This window comes from Anastrepha obliqua, chromosome 1 (assembly GCF_027943255.1).
Source record: "Anastrepha obliqua isolate idAnaObli1 chromosome 1, idAnaObli1_1.0, whole genome shotgun sequence".
Taxonomy (NCBI): domain Eukaryota; kingdom Metazoa; phylum Arthropoda; class Insecta; order Diptera; family Tephritidae; genus Anastrepha; species Anastrepha obliqua.
Genome location: NC_072892.1, coordinates 150338049 through 150360306, shown reverse-complemented (window position 1 = coordinate 150360306; position 22258 = coordinate 150338049). Strand labels below are relative to the sequence as shown.

Here is a 22258-nt window from a genome sequence, read left to right as displayed (position 1 = left end):
ACTACAGCTACCCAGCTTAATACTGACGCAATATGGGCGACAATAAAGTTTAATCCAATTTCGTGCCAGCGCATGTTCAAAAACGGATGTCCCCGAGCAAACTGTAGCCACCAACAAAAGCTGCTTAAGGAAATTATAAACACTGTGGCTTTAAGATATGCATAACCACACATACATATGTATATGTACGCATGTATAGGTGTATAAGCAGGTGATAAGAAGTGGTGAAATGAAGAAATATTTGCGTGTTTGAAAATGCAAAACAAAGAATTTCCCAACAATTTTGCAACAGTTTATTTAACGGATTTAGCAAAAACGTGGGTGCTTCAGGGATGAAAGAAAGTTGCAAGCAGAACAAAATATGGCATTGGCCGGAAAGCGTTAAATAGGACTTTAACAAGGACATTAACTACTTATTAATTTTCATGGTACCACCAGAGAAATTCCACGAAAGAAACGCTAGCGAAATGACAGCATTGGGGCAACAAGCGGTGGCGATTGGCCGCTAAAGACCCACGCAAGTGTTAGGAAAACTGGAAAAATTAAACTTAAATTTTGCATGCGCCTATGCTGATATCACTGGCAGAGTAACCAACTGTTGGCTGTTCACTGGTTAGTATTTCTTGGCAGTTTTTCTCATATCCGCCGGGCAATTAGTTTTTGTTGTCAGCATTGCAATGTGTTTGTTTGCATGAAATATCAAGTAGGCGTGTGTGTGTGTGTGTGTGTGTGTGTGTGTGTGTGTGTGTTATGAAAAGTGAAATTGTCTTCTACTGAAGTTTAGTGTCATTTGAGCTGACGTTGGCGCTTGCGATGGGGGTGTGACACTCGTTTGAGGAACGCACATTGGTGCATCATTACAACGTTGCCAACTGTCTGAGTGCATCCGGTTAATGAACGACTTTGGTGCAAATTAGAGAATCACTACAGCAACCGTGACATTTCTTCAATGCATAGCAGCAAAAGTCTCACAGAGATCAAAGTGAAATGCGAAATGAATAGAAAGGTGCGTTGTAGAAGAGAGCAGCGCAAGAAGGTGAAATACAGCGCACGCTCGATAACGTGAACGCTCTAAAACGTGAACACCCCAAAATGTGAACAGACATTTTTGTGCATTAACTACTCTAAAACGTGAACAAACCCAAAAAGCTCTGTAACATGAACAATAAACGTTACAATTATTTGAATGTAGCTTACATTGATCTCAAGTAATTCTGAAGTTGTTCCCTAATTATCAAATAGGCATTTTATTCGAAATTGCATGTAAGGAGTAAAATATTTCAGTCGCGGTTTTTGTTTTGCAAAGAGTGTTTCGCCTTATGTTTTTGGTGAAAATGAGTTCTAAAAAATACGTGCGCTTGACATTAAAACAAAAGGCTAAAATTCTCGGCTTTTTAAAAAAAGGATCATCTGTCACGATTTTAGCAAAGAAATATAATGTTGCTTAATCAACAATTTGTAACATTAAAGCGAAAAAGCAAGTGATTTTAAAATGCGTAAACAACACGTATTGCGGACCTGGAAATAGAAAAACACTGCGTTCTTCAGAGTTGTCCAAAATGGAGAGAGCTCTTTATCGTTGGTTCATCCGAATGCGAGATAACAACTGGCCAGTAAGTGCTCTAATGTTGAAAGAAAAGGCAAAAACACTGCATGCAAAATTTAAAGAAAATGAAGCAAACTTCTTCGCTAGTGATGGATGGCTCCCAGGATTCAAGAAGAGGTAAGGTATTCGTTTTCTTAAAATATCAGGACTGTCTTCGTTTAAAGAAAAACTTAAAGCTAAAATGGCCGAATTGGAGTTGTGCAACGTAAATGCTGATGAGTCGGGGTTATTCTGGAGACTTTTGCCAGAGAAAAAGTACGCGTCAAGTTTGGAGAAGAGCGCCCCAGGGGTACAGTCCGAGAAGCAGCGAATCCCGTTTTTATGCTGTTCAAACGCCACTGGATCCCACAAGCTTAAGCTTTTGGTAATTGGAGAGGCGAAGTATCCACGCTGCTTTAAAAACTTTCAGTGTCCCACCGACTATAAGAGCTCGAAATCCGCCTGGATGACGTTGGCTATTTTCAAGCAATGGTTTCATGAGTCATTTGTTCCACAGGTAAATATTCCTTTTAAGTTTTGCCCGATTTTTAAGGTTAACTGGTTGTTTTTAAGGTTAAATTGTTTTTAAAGGAGAAAGCCTTACCAATTAAAGCTCTCCTCCTAATCGACAATGCTCCTTCTCCCCAAATGAAGCGGAACTGACAACGGAGAATGGGCAAATTTTGACAATGTTTATGTCACCAAACGTTACTCCCCTCATTTAACCGATGGATCAGAATGCAATAAAAATCCCTAAGTTACATTACAGAAACAGCCTTCTAGCTTTAATAGCAGCGACAAAGTCTGATTTGCTCGAGTCGTTGAAAAAAATTAACTTAAAAACAGTTATAAATCTTTTGGATGCGGCTTGGTTTCGTGTTGGTGAAGCAACATTAGCTAAGTTTTATTACACCTTTCGGCTTATACAACCTATATTCTTCAAAATAGGTCCCTTGAGCGTCAATACACCGCTGGTAGTGGTCCTTCCACTGCAGGAAACATTTTTTAAATTCATCCGGCGGAATCGCGTTCAATTCGGCTGTCACAGTTTTTTGGATCGCCTCGATGGAGCCGAAACGCCTCCTATTCAGCTTTCTTTTCAGGCGCGGGAACAAGAAGACGTCCGAAGGGGACAAGTCTGGGCTGTAGGGAGAGTGGGGAAGCACCGGAACGCCCATCTTGGCCAATGCAGAGGTGTTGAGGAAGGCGGTGTGCGCCGGCGCATTGTCTTGATGAAGGGTCCAATTGTTGACGAGGTTGGGCCGAACCCGAGCGACGCGGTTTTTCAGCCGAAGGAGCACTTCTTTGTAAAATGCCGCGTTTACAGTGCTTCCTGTTTAGCTTTACGCAAAACTTGATCGAGTAACGCTGCTTCTACGATCGCTGCATTTGCGCCACTGCAAAATCCTAACACACTTTTAAAATAGCTTTCTTGCGCGAAGCGATGTTGCCGGCGAACTGGGACCGCTTTCTAGTGGAAGGGGAAGGTCCAACGATCATTTCCCCCCACCAGCCGATTCGGTTGATCGCTTGGCCGATTCGGTTGATCCGCCCCTTCGCGCGGGAAGGCTCATTACTTTTTAATCAAACTCTGTATTTTAAATTTTGCGGTAAACATTGATGATCCCGAAAATACTCTTCCGTTGGCGGCTTTAAAAGAAAAATGGGAAGCTGAAATTCGCATCTTAATGAGCAACACCGTCGATCTCCTTAGTAGTTTAAATCCTGAGGCTCGTTCTTGTTCGCAGATATGCTCAAAAATATGTATGTGGGTTATTGAAAAAACTTTTTTTTATTAAAAATTTCAGATTGAATTCACGCTATCAGCCATTCACGAATGGAACGAAAATATCGAGGAGGGCAATGCAGATGACGATCATCAACAAGAGGGCGAATCCGATGATGACAGCCTATCAGAGCAACTGGAGGAAATTAAGCCGACTGAAGCAGTTGAAATTTTCAACAAGGCGTTAATATGGGCTGGTTATGAAGACGTCGATCAAAATGATATGAGTGTGCTAAGACGGTTAAGGGAGAAAGCTGTGCTTCAAGTTTTAGAAAAACAGAAGATACAAAAAAAAGTGACGGATTTTTTTAAATAAAACCATCGTATGACTTAATTTTCAATTAATATGTAACGAAAACAACAATAAAATGTGAATTTAAATGTGAAAAAATATATTTACTAAGTCTTTTTGGGCATTTCAAAACGTGAACACTTTTGGTAACGTGAACTGCCTTGGTTTGAATTAGTTCACGTTATCGAGCGTGCGCTGTAGTTAGAATGCGCGTGCAATGTGAGCCTTTGGTAGAGCTTGAGCTTTTGTTGTTGCAGAAAGTATTGTTTCCTAATTATTAGCTTGGCTGCTGAAGTAGTATTTTGTCTTTAATAACAAAGCTTTAGTTGATATTAGTTTGGAAAATTTTGCTGCTTATTGGTTCATGCAGTGCAAATTGTTTGGCATGACAGTAATTTTGAGCATTTTCGAGTATTAAGTAAAGTGAAGAGTTTTGAATGTATGTCTAATGATATATATATCGAAGGTTGGTGCGTGGCTGCCATTCGGTAAGGCCCAGGCTCAAAACCCAATGTGGACATGAAACACCTCATAAAAAACCATTTGCAGTTCGTAGTTCGGCATAAAACTGTAAGTCCTAACATTTGTGGGAGAACATCAAGACACACACCAAAAATAGCTAGTGGAGGTCGGTCAAGCGCTCAACAAAGGGCGCAGGCGCCAAAAATAATAATTATTATTGTTATTTACTTAGTCCTGCCATAAGTTCTGTTACAAGTTAAGTCCGTTATAGATATGAAATTATAATACTTTTTCTAATGAAGTTAGTTTTATCATGTAAATATAAAAAAAAAATTATTCGAAATTGTTACCATTTGCGTTTACATAGGCGCGTTGTCAAAAGAAAACCAGTTGAGCGACGGAAGGCTTTCATGTGGAGATCATCTCTAATTAGCCTTGGTCCATGCATTCATTTCTCTGGACATGATTTTCTACTTTCTAAGCACGAAATATGATTTCTGCGAATTCTTCCTTAAACGGCTTTTATGGCTTCTTTTTCTGTCTGTCATGAACTTTTTTCTCGTAATTTCTTTTAAAATTTGTCACAGAATTTATGGCAAGACTAAGTACATTGAAGCCAGCCAAGATTAAAAGAAAGAGCAGGCGGTCAAACAAATTTACGCCGTGTTGCATGGAACAGCGATAATCCCAACCATTAGATTTAGGTAATGCGGGCGTCGAAAATGCCGATGCAAGCATTTATTCCATTCCTCATTTACTTAGATTAGCCGAAAAAAAAAAACTATCTAAAAATAGAAAATTACCTAAATTTACTTTTATGGTTAGCCAATGTCTGGCGAGCTGCGATCTCTATTGGGAGAAATGTGTCAAATAGTTTGATGTTTTATGTCCACAGTGCGTTTCGAACCCGAACCCGAGCGAAAGGTAGTCACGTGCAAACTCGACTTCGGTGGCCGCTAACATGTACAACACCCCCGACTATTTATGTATTTATTTTTTAGTTTAAATAAATTTTGTTTCTTTATGTGGGGAAAATATGAAACACCGTCAGAAAAAAAATTGTGAAAAATTAATAAGAATTTTGAATCACTTCAAATATGAGGCCTGATCAAAAAGACGCTATAAGTCAATTGATTTGAGTTCTGTTGATATCGCCAAAGACATGATTTCCAATGCTGAATCCGACCCAACATTCGTCAAACGCATTGTTACTGGAGGCGAGACGTGAGTTTGTGAATACAAAACGCAATCCAGACATGAAGCGAGTGAGTGGGGGGCTCCGAATGAACCGAGACTAAAAAAACCACTTCGGTTTCAATCAACATGGAAAGCAATGTTCACGATTTTTATGGATTACAAATTTTCGCGTGAGATCAGATAGTTAATAAGGATAGCCGAAAGGAAGTAATGCAAAATTGGAAGTAATGGAAAACGGCTCTACTTTCTATACCAAAAAAAAAGTTCCAGAAATATTTCAATAGCTGGATCAAAAGCTGGCATAAGTGCGTTGCAATTGATGGGCAGTACTGAATATATTCCGGGAACTGTTTGCTCAAGCTGGTTGTTAACTATGTTGAGTCATATTCAGTGAGCCACTTTTTTCTTGTAATAATGTAAAGAAGATAATATTAGGCTTTTTGTGATAATGGACTAATAAGAATTTCCTACAGTGATAGGCCACTTCATATACTATAATAAATATAAATAGGAAAACCGAAAAACAATCAAAGAAAGTTGGATGCAGTTGGACGCACCATCCTTAGTATTTGAATAAACGAGTTTAAGTGTGGATGTATCAGAATAAGAAGTGAATAACGTAAGGATCGTCCAAGAAGTGTTCTCATTTCAGAAACTATTAAAAAAATCATCATATCGAAAACTGAGTCCGAAGAAATTATCCACATGGAGGGTGCCATGTTTGCTAGGTTAGGTTAGGTTATGGTGGTAATCGGCCTGCACGACTAACTCACTTAGGTTAGTAGGTTTCACCCCTGCAGACACTTGCTTGAGCCTGAGCCGCCTCCCAGGCACGTCAGGAGACATCTCCTAGACTACACTGACGAAATCCAGGACAAAACTGACCGCAACCCACTGGACAGGACAGTATTTAGACAGTCAATAAATGACATTCACCGGGAGACCGTTACCACCTTCATGAACTCCCGTCCTGTGCATGCCGTAATCGGAGTCCAACCACCACCTATTGCAGATGAAGAGCTCCAGCTTCCCCGTGAGACTCGTGTAACACTGGCACAACTACGTTCTGGATACTGTAGCAGGTTAAACTCCTACTTACCCAGAATCGACCCCGACATACTAAGCATATGTCCGGCATGTGAAGGCACCACGCACGACACTAACCACCTCTTCACATGCCCCCTTAAACCGGCTCACCTAACCCCCCTCTCCCTCTGGACCCAACCTGTCGAAACAGCAAGTTTCCTGGGCCTATCCCCAGATGAGCTAGACGAAGACGAACGATGATGTGCCTACACTGACAGGGCTACCTATGCTGTTAAAACAACAACAACTAACTCACTTAGACCTTACAGATCCGTTGTGCTGCATGGGGACCCCATTTACTTTTCTTTGTGGAATAATTTTGTGACTCTTATGAAATGTAAAATTGATCCCATCTCCACGCCAGACAGCTCTGTAAGAGAATTGAAAAAGTATTTACCTAGACAACCTTCTCTGATTTTAGCTAGGACCAGACAATTGTAATGGAAGTGCTCAACTGCTTCTTCCATGTTTGCTAACTGTGACCAAAAACGTGAACAAGTCGATACTTCGAAGCAACAACCAAACTAAATGAATTGAGTTAAGAATTGTTTTCTCATCCTAAATTTTTTTCAAGTTTTGCCCCTTGCGATTATTGTCGGTTTCCAAACATGAATAAAAAAGTTACAATAGTGTTGGAAGAGGGTAATCACTATAAAAAAGACTACGTTGAAAAATAGAAAAAGATTTGTCGCAAATTGTTTTTCTTCTTCATTACAGGGTCCGGCACTCCAAGTGTAACCAACTTCACACGGTTTGTTAGTTGGGTAAATGACAGTCCAGAGTATTGTGTTTACAAGCGCGTGGAAGCATTTTGCTGAGAGTAAACGCGAAAAAAGAAAATCAGTAATGGATTTCAAACGTAATAGTGCAATTGCATTATATTTATTTTACAGTAAATAAAGCTTTTGTTTGTCGCCCCATTACTCGTTACAATGATACTGGTAGCATAGCGAAACGCCACGCCGGTGGTCATCAAAAGACTGCAACGTCACGTGAAATGGTTCAAAAAGTGAAGAAGCGACTCGAGCGAAATCCCCCACGAAGTGCCAATCAAATGGCGAAAGAACTGAAAATATTTGACCGTAGTATCCGCCGCCTACTGAAAAATTATCTCAAAGTCAAGCCTTACAAGATACAAAAAGCAGCATATGATATCACACCAAAGCAGCATCAAGTCAGACTTGAGAGAGCGAGGGAGTTGCTTCGCTTGGCCGAAAGTGGTCAATTTCCGATTACTGTGCTTTCTGACGAAAAAAATTTTCAAATTGAGCAATTCGTAAACTCCCAAAACGATATGGTTTATTTGACCGACGGTTCATACGAGAATTTGAGTCAACGATTGGCCACCAGGAGACAGCACCCGCCACTGGTAATGGTTTGGGCCACTGTAACCGCAGATGGGCGCTCTCCAATTGTTTTCAACGTACTTGGCGTCAAGGTAAATGCGAAATATTATCGGGAAACTATTCTGGAAGTTGCTTTGAACCCATAGGCGGACAAACATTTCTATGGCAGACTATGGACATTTCAACAGGACTCGACACCGTCTTACAAAGCTCGAGTAAACCAAGAATGGCTAAAAAACAACTTTCCAAACTGCATAATGTCCACACAATGGCTCCCAAATTCACCAGACGCGAATCCGATGGATTATTTCCTCTGGACCTTTGTGGAGAGCAAAGTCCGAATTAAAAGATGCACCAGTCTCGAGGAGCTAAAAAGCCCATTGTCCGCGAGTGTGCCAAAATACCTGCAAACTACATTCGGGCAGCTTGCGCTTCGTTTCTGGACCGTCTCAAGGCCATAGTCAAGGCAAAAGGTGGTCATATCGAGTATAAGTATCATAGATTGATTCTTAATTTTGTATTATTTTCACACATTTTCACTTTGAATTGAATAAAAGTAATTTTTCAAACTATATTTATGGCTTATTTAAATGGTTATACTTCGAGTGCCGGACCCTGTAGTTAACACACTGGCTGCCCTGTTTTGGGATATAGATCTTACACTTCTTTGACATTCAGGAGCGCCTGTATATTTCCGTATATATATACTATACATGTGTACGATGCCTAATCCAATATAAAAAAAAAATTACTTTCTCCTCCTATTTGTGGTGTGCTTTTTAATGGCAGAAATACGCTCGGAGGCTTGCCATTGCCTGCCGAGGCACTTGTAGACTAGACAGATGCGGTGCACAAGCAGGAGCGGGGGGGGGCTTGTACTTTTTCCCCCGGGCCCGGAGTTTTCAGAGGGGCCCGGACTCGAGATTATTCGTATTTATATGAATTATACATCATTGGAAAGGGCCCGCATTTGCAATTTTCCCCCGGGGCCCGGGTATGCTCTCTAGGGCCCTGGCTGTATGATACAAATAAAAGGTGCCATCACTCAAAATAATTTTTTTTTATATGTAGTAAAAATCCTAGAAAAGTGTAAAATAAACAGTTATTATCAATTTACTAACTGAAGCTGTGGCTGGCTTAAAGGTTAAAAGTGCAACTCCCAGCATTTTTCAAATAAATAAACATTAGGTACTAGCAGTGGGCCGCCTCTAGTAGGCCTTTGACATTTTGCGTCTTTCCAAATAATTGTTTTCAAAATTTGTTTCTATTAATTGATTTGCAATAAATTCACTAAGCTCGCGGCACTCAATAAACAAATACAAAAATTGCTACAAGTGTCTTCACTAATATTTTTATTACTTCTAAAAGATTTGATTATTATTGTTATAACAACACGTGTGTGTATGTATGTATGTCTGTGTATGCATGCGTACTCATAAGAAGTTGCGTGTGAATTGCACGACTGTGAATAGTTGGTTTCTGTATTTTTGTTTGTTTTTTTGCCGCTGGCAAATTGAATTGTCTCTTCCGATGTTCGACTACGAAGCAACCAAATATACGCAATGCAATACGATACGCCTGCACATATGTATGTACATATGTATGCATGTATGTATGTATGTATGTATGTATTTAGGCAATGTATCCGAACGTCAATCATACAATCAACCCAAAAGCCCATACAACATACGAACATTAATGACATATCGTTTGTGAGCAAATGACTTTCTCTGCATATGCATCAGCTTACAATAGCAATAAGAAACAAACAAATTTTCTCTTCGGTAGTTAACGGTAATGGGATACTTTACTTCGGAAATTAGTTACCACCTACCGACACTTTAGTATTCCTTTGAATGAGCACCTCGCTAGAATTGCCATTTCAAGTTTAATAGCTGCGTATATGTGTGTGTGTGTGCATACAACAAGGAAAGAATTATGCTCCTATTTATTGGAAACTGAACAAATTGTTTAACTTCATTTGTGCCCTATTATGAAAAGCTGTAAACCAATACCAAGTGCTTGTAATTGTATCGACGTGGTAATCATATGAGTCAAATATATGTACGCATGTAGGTACGCGCTCGGCCGTTCAGGGAAAACGTAATTAGCTGGCAGGCTATTTACATTACATTTTTCGTTGTATTCCCGCCGCTGTCCTTACTTTGGCGGTTCATTGAATCGTATCTGTTCAAAAACCGCAAAATATCTACTATAAATACAACTTAATTGTTTTATTTCTCTTATTCGGATAAGGAATGACTCGCAACAGTTGATTTAATTTTCATTTTTATTCAAGTCTAAAATTAATTTTTATATGCGAGAACAAAAGAGAGCTATTATGGGAGAGTGGAACGCAATTCTCAAATGGAAAATAGATCTTAACATAGCAAAATCTAGGTCAAGTAGTCTGTAGATACGATATGAAGTGTTACCTATTCGTTTCATATTCACCATAACGTTTTTGTGTGAAATTAGTTTTTATTGATTACAAAGACAAAATTGTTCAAAAGTGATTACAATTTTAACATATATTCACTTTAGCTCAATATGACCACCTTTTGCCTTGACTATAGGCTTCAAATGGTCAAAACATGAGTTGCATGCTGCACGAATGTGATCTTGAGGTATTTTGGCCCATTTTCGTATAATCGCTTTTTTCAGCGCATCCATACTGGCACATTTTTTGGTCCTCACTTTGCGCTCCAAAATGGACCAGATGGAATAGTCCATCGGATTTGCGTCTGGCGAATTCGAACGCGATTGTGTGGACGAAATGAAGTGCGGAGCATGATTTTTAACTATTCTTGGGCTACGACCGAAATGTTAGCCTGTCTACCGCTCTAAAGCAGCTTCTAAAACATTTCCCCGATAATAAGTCACATTCACTTTGACACCAGGCTCGATAAAAACGATTGGAGAGCGTTCATCAGCGGTCACTACGCCCCAAACCATTACTTGCGATGGGAAATTGCTTCAAGTGGCCATAGGCTCAAATTCTCGTATGAGCGTTCGGTCAAGTAAACACGATCGTTTTGAGTGTTTATGAACTGCTCAATTGGGAAATTTTTTTCATCAGAAAACACAATGTTAGGAAACTCGCCACGTTCGTGCAAGCGCAACAACTCCTTTGCTCTTTCGCACCGAACTTCGCACTTTTTTTTTCTGGGATGTGATATCGTTTTGGAACTTGTAAGCCTTGACCTTGAGCTCATTTTTCAATATGCGTCGAATGCTGTCTTGCGATATTTTCAGTTATTTGGCCATTTTTCTTCCACTTCGACGTGGATTTCGTTCAAGTCCAGCCTATATTCCGAACTATTTCTGGCGTTGTTGCGGTTTTTTTTTTGGTCTACCTCCATAGCGTTTTGCAATGCTACCAGTATCATTGTAACGTTTTATAGTGCGATACATAAACATTTTATTCACTTTGAGGTGACTGAGCTCACGAACAATGGCTGGTTGTGATTTTCCAGCCAAATATAATGCAATCACAATGTTACGTTTGAATTCCATCACAGAAAAAAAATCAACAAAACTGAGACGCAAATGCTTCTGATGGCTTATAAACAATATATTGAACTGTCACTAGAACAATTTCACTTCATATCGTTCACCCTGTAAATGGATCGTAAAGGCGTAAAATGTTACGAGCAGCATTGAGGCCAAGTTCTTTTCAAGAGCTGCGTAAAAATCAACAAAATCACAAATAACATCAAAAACAAATATGAAGGACTGAAGGGTACGTCTATTGGCAAGGGATCCCGGATTTATTAGCATACACCGAACACCGTAGGATGGAAGTGGATCGCAGATATTAAGAGGTTGCAGAGCGAATCGAATAAAATTTCGTTGTACCCTTTCAAATTATTAATGATAATTTTTTTATTCCCAAAATGTAAATATACAATCAAAAGAACTTTTTCTCAAAACAAAAAAAAAAAAAATCCGCGAATTTGACTGTATTTTACAGCATTCTATGATAATTAAACTTTCAAAAGCATCCATTTTTATGAAAATAGGAACACTCTATCAAAATAATAACTTTTTTTTAAACAATTTTTAAAATTTCCCTGAACTTGAAAGATCCTTTCGTGATGGAATGATGCACAGAATTTAGCATCAAAGTGTCAAAGGGCGGAAACAAAACACCCCTAAACGGATATTTATCTAAGTCCAGAAATTTTGTTTTTTGTTGAGAGTATTTAAAATCACCATGCAGAGATAACTTTTGCACATATCAGTGCATATGGAACAATAACGATACAATTTTCAATTTACTATTATTTTATTTACTTTATTACTATTTACATTTATTTACACATGACGCGCTTATACATTTTTATTTATCAAATAATTAAGTAAAGGATGGTCAGATTGCAGGCACTTTTTCCCAACAGGTTTGTTTTGACAGATCACGCGTGACTACTGTCAAGCTCAATACATAATTTTTTCAGTATTTATTGACATTTCATCATGAAAAGATCTGCGACTCAACAACATTTACTTGCCAGGAAGAGGACTGAATTGGCCTTAGGAAGGGGACTAAATTGGCATCAGAGCCCTCTTACCCCGTTATCGGCATCCCCTTGACAGTTTTTAAGGAGATATGCACAAACTATTTTTCAGGAAAGCGCAGAAAAGATGGAGCTCCATTTCTTCATGCGCTATTTCGAAAACCCTTTGGACCCAATATGATATACGAAGGAATCAGAAAGTTCTTTGGACTCCTCGCCATTCAATTTCGAAACTCGTAGCTATGTTTACCGGTCACTGGACGATCGGCACACACGCGGAAAAGCTAGGGTTACCTTTCAGAGAAGGAGACTGTAGAGCATTTTTTCTGTAAATATGCCTGTTTGGTAGCTAGAAGAGTAAGGTGCACTGGGAGCTCCTTTCTTCGACAGCCTGTTTTCGCACTGCCTCTAAATCCTATCAATCTCCTCCATTATATCAACAGCTCTGGTTGGCTGTAAATATCTGCCTGTTGGAGGTCTTATAATGGTATTAAAGCGGCGCTTTAGTGCTACTTGAGGAGTGCCAGGTGCACTTCAACCATTTCACCTACCTCCCTACCTACAACATTTCCAAATCGTATAATTTTATTATGCAAATCATTGCTCTGGGAAAAGAGTTCATTGCGCACTGAATTTATGGTGAGTGGCGATGAGGCCTATTTTTAGCTTAATGGCTACGTTAATCAGCAAAAGTGCCATATTTGGGCTGAAGAACAACCAGAAGCCATGCAAGAACTGCTGGTGCGGCCATATTTCTTCAAAGACGAGGCTGGCGCCAAGGTAACAAAAATTGACCAACGCTATCGCGCAACTCCGTGATCTCCATAACATTTGGTTTCAACAAGACGAAGCTATTTGCCATACAGTCCGTGAAATAATGGATTTACCGCGCCGTTTGACCACCAAGATCTTGGAATATTACACCCTTGCACTTTTATTTGTGAGTTTATGAAAAAAAAAAAACAAAAAAAAAAATACATTTGCGGCAGTTGAAAGGGATTATCTTTTAGGCAGTCCCACTCGAAGGATATGAAATATTTTCAATTTTCCAAAAATAAGTTCTCAACCCGCTAAAGATAGGTGGACTTTGCAAGTCTTATTTTTATGTTGACAGCAGTCACCGAAAAAAATCAACTCAATCTGCGCAGGTGTATGCTTCATATGCTTATCCACCTACAGCCTTTGTAAATAGTTGAGATGAAGGAATTTCTTTTTACAGACTAGTGCATTTTGAGAGAATTTAAGATCTTAGCAAAATAGGAAATATTACGATTCTACGAAATAAAATGACTGAATGTCTCAAAGTAAAATTAAATTTCAGAAATTTTGTTTTCAACTCCTAGTGAGTTAATGCTAGCAGTACCTGAATGAAAGCAAGTGTCAAAAGGTAAATTTCATTCCTTTATATTGAATAAAAGGGCCACAAAGTGACGCAATTTTTAATTAATAGAGCTGTAAAAATTTAAAATAGCAAAGTTATTTATCGAAATTATTAATTTCTGAAATTTCTCACATTTCTTTCGGTCTGATAAATTTTAAAATTGATTGGTTCTTATAAACTTCAAAAGTGCTAAACAAAAGAGAAAAGCGGAAAAATCTCGGAAAGGTGGATATGGAAGATTTTAGTAATTCATTATTTTAAATTAATTCATTAGTTTGAAATATAGAAATTAGAAGGTCGATTTTGTCGCTGTCTTTTTTAAATTTATTTTATATTATTTTCCGCCTTATTGCTTGTTCCTTTCTTTTAGGAATGATTAACTTTTCTGTCCATCGGTCCTCACTAGCCTTTCCTTACAAATATCCGTTCCATTTGAAAAAGTTCAGAACAAATTATGCCTGCAATGCTGCTATTGCTCGCTGCTTTCATGTCAATGACAATCTCTCTCGAATTGTACTGAATTTGATTTTCGATTGACTAAACTATGTTTTTCTGCTCAATTAGACTGTGTATTGTAATACAATTTTTGGCAACGATATTTTTGTACCAAGTAGTCAGTTAGAATTTGTTATTTGATTTCAGAATAAATAAAATTATTGTTATTTGATTTCAGATATAAGAATTATAAATTGATTTCAGAATAAAAAAAAAGAACTTGATTCCCATCCGTCTGCCTAACTGGGCAACAAATGAATCTTTCCACATATTTGTTCTTGGTTCCAGAGAAAGCACGGAGAAGTAGACTACTATCTCTGCCAAATCCTAAGTGGTCATGGCTGCTTTAAAGCGTACCTTCACCGCTTTGGGCACGAAGAAAGTCCAGCAGTTGAGGAGGACGCAGAACATGTGCTGTTCACGTGTCCCCGCTTCAGAAGAGTAAGGGCTAAGAATGGAAGACAGCCGTGGCAGCAGCATCACGCTCGAGAATTTAGTGCCACTGATGTTGAAGAACCAGAACAAATGAAACAAAGTTCAACACATGGCTGCTGAAATAATGCAGCAACTCCGACATAGCCAGCAGGCAAGGCGGATGCGCGAACGCCAAATAAGAACGTGAAGCAGCAAACCTAACCAGAGATGAAAATGCAGGTAAACTAACGTTAACACTATTAGAAACTAACTTTTCTATGGTAACGAACAGGACATGGGCGGGAGGGGGCGTAAAGATCCGACAGGGATGGTTCTCTTCAGATATGACTTTACAGTGGTGGTAATAGGCAGATGCAGCTTGTGACGTTTTGCATCAGAACAGTAACTGACGTTGAGTGCAACGCTCAAACCGCCGTCCGATGAAATAATTGACGGTAGTTCTGGGGGGATCGGTACTTTGACGGTAAGAGGTTTAGTTCAGGTTAAAGTCCCACACTGGTAACAGGGTAAGGCTTTCGAAGCTTCTTTTCATAAAAAAAACACAAAAAAAAAAAGTTATTTGTTCTTGCATAAAAATGGCCGCAATGGGTTGCTGTGTGACTACCATTTGGTAGTGCCCGAGTTTGAAAATCCGGGCATGAAACAATAAATGATAGAACAAGTTTTTTCTGATAGCGGTCGCTCCTCGTCAGGCAATGGCAAACTTCCGAGTGTATTTCTGTTATGAAAAATCTCCTCATAAAAAAGCATCTACCGTTCGATAAAACTGTAGGCATCTCTATTGGTGGAGCAACATCAAGACGCACGCCACAAATAGGAGGAGGACCCAAAAAAATGTGTGTAAGAATTGTTGTCATGAGGAATAGTTAAATTGGTTGATAACCAAAAACCAAAATTTTATAATAATTGCAAAGGTTTGCAAAATAGGGCGTACTACTTTCAAGTAACTGTAATACAACTCCATCAAACTATGCAAGCATAAAAACTTGGTACTATCATCATCGTTTCCTTTATTTCCCATTGGAATATCGAGCCTCAAATCGGAAATTTCAAACTTTCAACCAGCTTGATATTGACAAATATTATATTCAAAAAAAAAAAAAAGAAAAAACAAGAGAACCAGTTGTTATGAATGTGAAAATAGACAGTAGTCGGATATACCCCATACAACAACAAGTTTGAGTTTCATCCGCGTGCACTGACGCACTGGAAGATCTTAATGAAATTTGGTACACAAATCATCCGTATTGAATGGGCGAAATTGGTCAATAACCCCCCCCTTTCCATATTAAATTAAGTTACCAAAGTATACTTTTAACATTCTAATTCTATCACCTGCAAACTTGGATGTCAGCTATGCTATACTAATGGGTCGAAATTAGAAGATGGTAGAACTAAGCCGGGAATCAATGGGGCTAAATTATAAAAATCGATTCCAATGGGTTTTCACCCAACAATCTTCCAGGCAGAAATACACGACATTGAGATATGTGTGAGGGAATGTCACCGTAGAAAAATGGGAGGAACCCACATTTACATACTTTTAGATAGTTAGGCGGGTTTGAAAGTTCTTCTATCAACTATAATCACCGCACAAATGGCATGTGACTGCCGGAACCTTCTCGAAAATGTTAGGGAACTTTAACACAGTATTATTAGGCAGAGTTCCAGGACAAGAGGGAAAAGAAACAGCAGATTAATTAGCTAAGAAAGGCGCAAACACGCCACTAATTGGTCCCGAGGCTTTTTGTGTACTTTTACAGGGCCACATTAACGAACTGCTCAGCAGGTGGGAGGAGAAGAAAATCGTTGAATTTTAGCGAAATTCTTTCACTTATCAACAAGCGAAACTATTCCCAACGCCGGGCAGAGGAATTTCTAATAAGCTACTTTCACTCAGCAGAGCAAACTTAAGACTTTTAACTGGTTACTTTACAGGCCACTGTAGCCTGAGATTTCACTTAAACAAAATTGGGCTCTATGAGACCATCATTTGTTGATGCTGTGAAATGGACTCTCAAAATTCAGAACACATTCTTTGTCGTCAACGTCTTCCACTCGGTGGAAAGAGGCTGCAGCACCTTAGTGGTACGAGTATTGTCGTGCCTCCATATAAATTATGGAACAATAAACCCTATATCCTTTCCCCCCTTGTTGGAGCTCAGGGCGTATACCGAGTGGAGGTTACTTGTTTCTCATCGGACACGTCCCCAGGTGGCGGATAGGGAACAGCTCGGTAGATATACAGGGTAGGTGGGTAATAAAATCCCGCCCGCTGACCAAAAACAAGCATACACCTGCTTAGAGGTGTAGGTAGTATTTCTATCACGAAGTTAGGGCAGGCAGGTTAGCAACCTACTTGACTGAAACTTGCATGCTAACGAATCGTCAAACTCACAACAAACCCTAGAAAGTGCTAAAGTTCTTGAAAAGCCTTGAAATATAGAGTACCCCAGCAAGCTTTGCACAACAGATTTCTTTTGGTCGCAGTGCGCAGCAGCCTGATAATTATAACTTATTTATTCATTTTTTAAATTCATTCATTTTTTAATTTCATTTATTTTTTTTTTTTTATAAAAATAGTATTCACACTACAACAAAAACCATTCAAGAAAAACATGTAAACTTTCAAACTTTGTAAAAAATTTAGAAAAATTTGGCAAATTTTCATAAAAATTTCGAACTTTTTACTCAGAACCTTTCAATTAAATTCCGGTTTACAGTTTTATAGCTCATTAAGCTTCAAAGTGTAAGCTTCAACTGTCTCAGAGACCGCACTGATTTTTTGTAATTTTTTTGCTGCCGATGTGTGGTGTTTTCTTCCATATAGCGAAAAAGAAGTCGTTTGTGCGTTAAATGGACAAATTGCACCTGGAAAACTTTCCATATAGCAGGTGGCCAGGTTTAATCAAAAAGATTCTGAGAACTATCATGTCATATAAGAGCCTGCAAGGAAGTATGTTGAGGCTTCTTAAAGGATGCATAGAATGGGTTCTGTGGGTTGCGTTACAGATTCGCTAAATTATGCGTTTATGAATTATTGCGATGAGCTGAGGCAACATACCAGCAGGTGGATACCAATTGTAGCTTGGACTGAAATAGAGGATAGTAAACCATTTTTGGAGGATGGTGGTTCCATTGCCATTCCTTTCACTTGAGAGCGGCTAGAACGATTCATCTGCATATGGTTCAAGTACTCTTCAACTTCCGGGATTATCCCAAGTATACTCTAGGTAGCTTCCGAACACTCGTTCGATAACGAGCTAACGTGAGAAGACGAAGCAAGCTAGGATAGCTGGTTGAGAGCTGGGTTTGGGACCCGCCTCGTGAAAATCCCGCCCAATGTAAACGAAGCCTCGGACGAGAACTACCTATGCTGATGGTCACCCCACTGCGAACATACTAAGGATCCTTTGCAGGTTGGCGATGGAATATCGTAGGCGATGGAACAAAGAAATGAGCTTTACGACGACATAGACATAGCGCAGCGAATAAAGATCCAGCGACTAGGTTGGCTGGGTCATGTCGTCCAAATGGATACAAACGCTTAGGATCTGAAAGTGTCATACTAGCTGGTGGTAGCAGAGAAAGAGAAACCCCAAATCTGTTAAATTGTTAAGGTGAGGTGGAGAAAAACTTGGTTTCACTTGGTGTGCCCCACTGGTACTTCACTTTATTAACTAGTGACGAATAATTGGAAAAATTTAGTATAAATTCGTAGGTAGGTAAGGTAGAAACACGTTTTAGTATATGACGAGGGAATAGTTGCTATTGTACACAAATTATTTGACATTTCGTCCAATCAAAATTCATTGTGCCTATAGATCATCACTTTCTTAATAAAATTAAACTCATAAAAATAATCTTGAAATGATTATGACTTTGACTATAGTAGCTCCTGAATATAAAGCAAAATATTAAAATGCATAGGGTGTTTTTTTTAGCTGCATGAGAACTATCGATATCGATAACTATAGTTTGACAGCGGAGAATGGTAATCTGTATTGACATTTCTGTGCAGTAAGGCTTAGACATTGGGATAACTATGGTTGCAAGCAAACTAATAACTAAAACCGAAATGTTCCAAGCAGCCAATAAGTTATGGAGGGATGAAGGCACATGCATAACAGCAAGGCTACTTTGACTGCAAATAAATGAGACAAATACAAAGGCAAATAAATAAGAAAAAAGCAAAGGAACTTCCTAGCCTTTGAAGAGAGAATATCTCGCAGGTAGGACCTTGCTTAACCGATCATTGGCTATTCATTGGCAGGCATTCCTTGATATTAAAAGTTTTCTGTCATGAATATTGTAGAAGTTGTAGAGATGAGGAAGAAGAAGAAGCAATTCAGCACTTCGTTTGCAATTGTCCAGCCTTAGTTAAAAAACATAGCAGGTTTTCTAGGTAGATTCTTTTTCAATGCTCTTACAAAACTGCACAGTGTGCAGATTGGATCATAAGAGTCACAAAATGGTTTCACGAAGAAAACTAAATGAGGTTCTCGTGTTACACAGTGCTATCATAACGGATCTGTAAGGTCTAAGTGAGTTGGTCGTACTGACCGACAACCACCATAACCTAACCTAAGGCTGGACAAGTCATTATACAACGTTTAATGCCAGAACAACCTTTCCAAAGTGTGGAAATTTAATTTGAAAAAAAAAAGAAATAATAATAATAAATAAATAAATCAGTACGCGAAGTTCATAGAGCACTGGCGACATAATCGGTTCTTATTTCTTGTGAAATGACAAAGGATGTAGGTGGCAGACCATGACTTGTAGCCGCGGCGTACATATGCCGGATATTAAATTGAAAAAATATTAGTTTGGGGAAAAATAAATCCATTATTATCCATTTTACGCAGTTGACTTAAAACTGTTTCATGGTCGATCTATAGCGTCTGGGCGGTGCTACGACTACTATCATGCCGGTCAACTTCGATTATTTCTGTAATTTTTTCGACATTTTTGACATTGTCGACATTTTCTTTGACATCAAAAATCAATCTAACGGATTCTTTGCTGGTTTCCATTGTTAACACCCTGTAACTCACAACTGAATGGAACAAACAAAAAATAATTAGCAATTTTTTTTAGAATTTTTTTGTTGAATTGTTTTAGTGTGAAATATCAACTTGACAACGAGCATAAACTTTAAATGGTTTGATCGATAATTTACGAGATATCGATTACTACAGCCAGCTACCGAAAAAATAATGGATTTCTTTTTTTCCCAAACTAAAAATTGTCGCTGAGTTATCTACGAGGTAGGTAGGTAGGTAGGTAAAATGGCAAGAGTACCACAGGCACATTTCAAGTGACTTAAGTGCTTAAGTCACTTAAGTGCCGTTTTGATACCATAGTGTGGAAAGAAACATTTTTTGTGAAGAGAAAACCTTCTGCAGCCATCCACTGCTGTTGATCTAGGCTGGAGAATTTCTTCAAGTCATCCCCAAAGGGCACGCTAAGGAATCTCAACGCCTAGCCGCCAGAGCCGGACATTTGCAGAGAAAGTTTTCAACAGTCTATTTCTCTGCAGGATCCCCACAGCTTCTGCAATAGGGGTTGTACGGAATTCCAAGCTTCTCCGCATCTACCAGATTATGATAAAAAATATCATTCCAACAATATTTCTGTTTTGCATTACCATTTTAAGAATTAACTACAATTAGCAAATGACGTAGGCTTATTACAAGAAGTCTACTCTAAAGAGACGAAAAGGTCAAACTCCGTCTGGTACCACTAAGGACCAATCACGTGATGGCTTTCAGATAGCCAAGTCAACCTAACCTAAACTATCACTTGAAGTTCTCAAGCTCTTAGCAAGCAAAAGTATGCTAAGTTTTCTAAAAAGAGGCATAGAGTGGGATCTGTTGTTTGCGTTATAGATTCATTAATTCACAATTGTGCGAAATTCTTAAAAAATCACCCGATGCATAAAAAGTTGAATTTCGCCCTAACTTCAAAACATCTTTGCTTGCTTAACCCAAAGTCGCAAGGTCGAAAAAGTAATAAATTTCGTAATTCACATATTATCACATTTCCTATATTCACAAAATCTTTAAAATTTAAAATTAAATGAAAAGACCGGAAGTATCCTAGCCACCACGGTCAGAGCAAATAATAAAGTGAAAATTCCTAATTTCTTAATTCTCGAAAAGCTTCCTATTTTTAATCATTTTCAAATTATTCTCACTGTGTGGCACATTAAAATATTAATTAAAAAATAAACTGTTTGTTCACCTTCAACGTAGTTTTTAAAATATACAAGAAACTCACAACAAAACCGTTCACATTCTTTGTGTGTGTGTGTGTTTTTTTTGTTTAACAAGAAACGTTTTTTGTTTTGCATTTTTAGTAGTCTAAATTTTTTCAAACTGCACTAATTCATTGCACTTGAAATGCTTTGCAGCAATTTCGCGCTTAATTCTTAGCAATTATTTTAGAATGCAAACACCGACCAATACTTATAAACATAGAATACCAACAATCAATACACACCAAACGCAACAAAGACAGCAAACTGTTGCTTTATGCTGAATATTTTAATTAACACTGCGTTTCTTTGCACTGCTCCGTTCTTGAACAGCTCCGAAGGATATTCCACACTTTAACTTATTCTAAGCAATTTATCGCAGCTTTCTCGCTACTTTGCGTTGTGCACAGGTCAAGAGTCGTATAACTTTTGAAATTTCACGGATGCAGCAGGCCCTCTTATATTGAGCCACGGCCACCAATTCATTGATAACGTTGCCAACGTCAACAGCATTGGTAAAGCAGCCAGGAATCGTTTGCCACCAGCACACATACACACACACACACACATGTGAATATTTTGCACGAAATTCACCATACTCAACACCAACACAAAAGCAACGCAGGCGCTCGCTGGCAGTTGACGGAAATTGTTTTTCTGAGTTGGCGCGCGAATTTTCATTGAATGATAAGCAGAATACTTTTGACTAAACGTGAGAGCTCTTTAAGCCATCTTTTGTTTGTGTTGTGCGTCTGTGTGTGTGTAGTAAAGAAAATGTTTTGCGATTTTACCTAATTATTTAATTTTGCCAACAGAATTTTTAAGTAAAATTTCATGCAAGATAAATCGTTTTGTTAAATATATTCGAATTGTGTGGGAGTCAGTTTTGAAGGCTTACACTACTTATTATTTTTGTATTTATGTATATACATATAAAATTGGCGCGTACACCCTTTTTTTGTGTTTGCCCTAGCTCCTTCTCCTATTTGTGGTGTGCGTCTTGATGTTGTTCCACAAATGGAGAGACCTACAGTTTCAAGCCGACTCCGAACGGCAGATATTTTTATGGGGAGCTTTTTCATGGCAGAAATACATTCGGAGGTTTCCCATTGCCTGCCCAGGGGCGACCGCTATTAGAAAAAACTTTTCCTGCATTTTGGTCTTTCACCGAGATTCGAGTCAAAATGCAGGAATCCGAATGGTAGACACGCACCAACCCATTCGGCTACGGCGTCCGCGTTATGTTATAAATGTTAATACAAAAGAGAAATATTGTTGGAATGAATTTTTTTTATTACTACAAGGTGAGGTTCAAAATAAACAAGACTGAGCTAAAATAGAAACGACAGGAGCTTTGTTTTCATAACTTCGAGTTTATTTATTCAAAAGAGTCCCCTCTGGCCTCGATACACTATTT

General features: G+C 38.6%; 1 protein-coding gene across 1 annotated transcript in view; it reads right to left on the bottom strand.

The window, feature by feature from the left end:
- Nucleotides 1–21256, bottom strand: part of LOC129253113 (allatostatin-A) — a 68824-nt gene extending 47568 nt beyond the window's left edge. Inside the window, exon 1 of the mRNA XM_054891368.1 lies at nucleotides 21087–21256. The gene's annotated coding sequence lies outside the window, so the exon portion shown is untranslated. The remainder of the gene's footprint in view (nucleotides 1–21086) is intronic.
- Between the last annotated feature and the right edge of the window lie 1002 nt (nucleotides 21257–22258).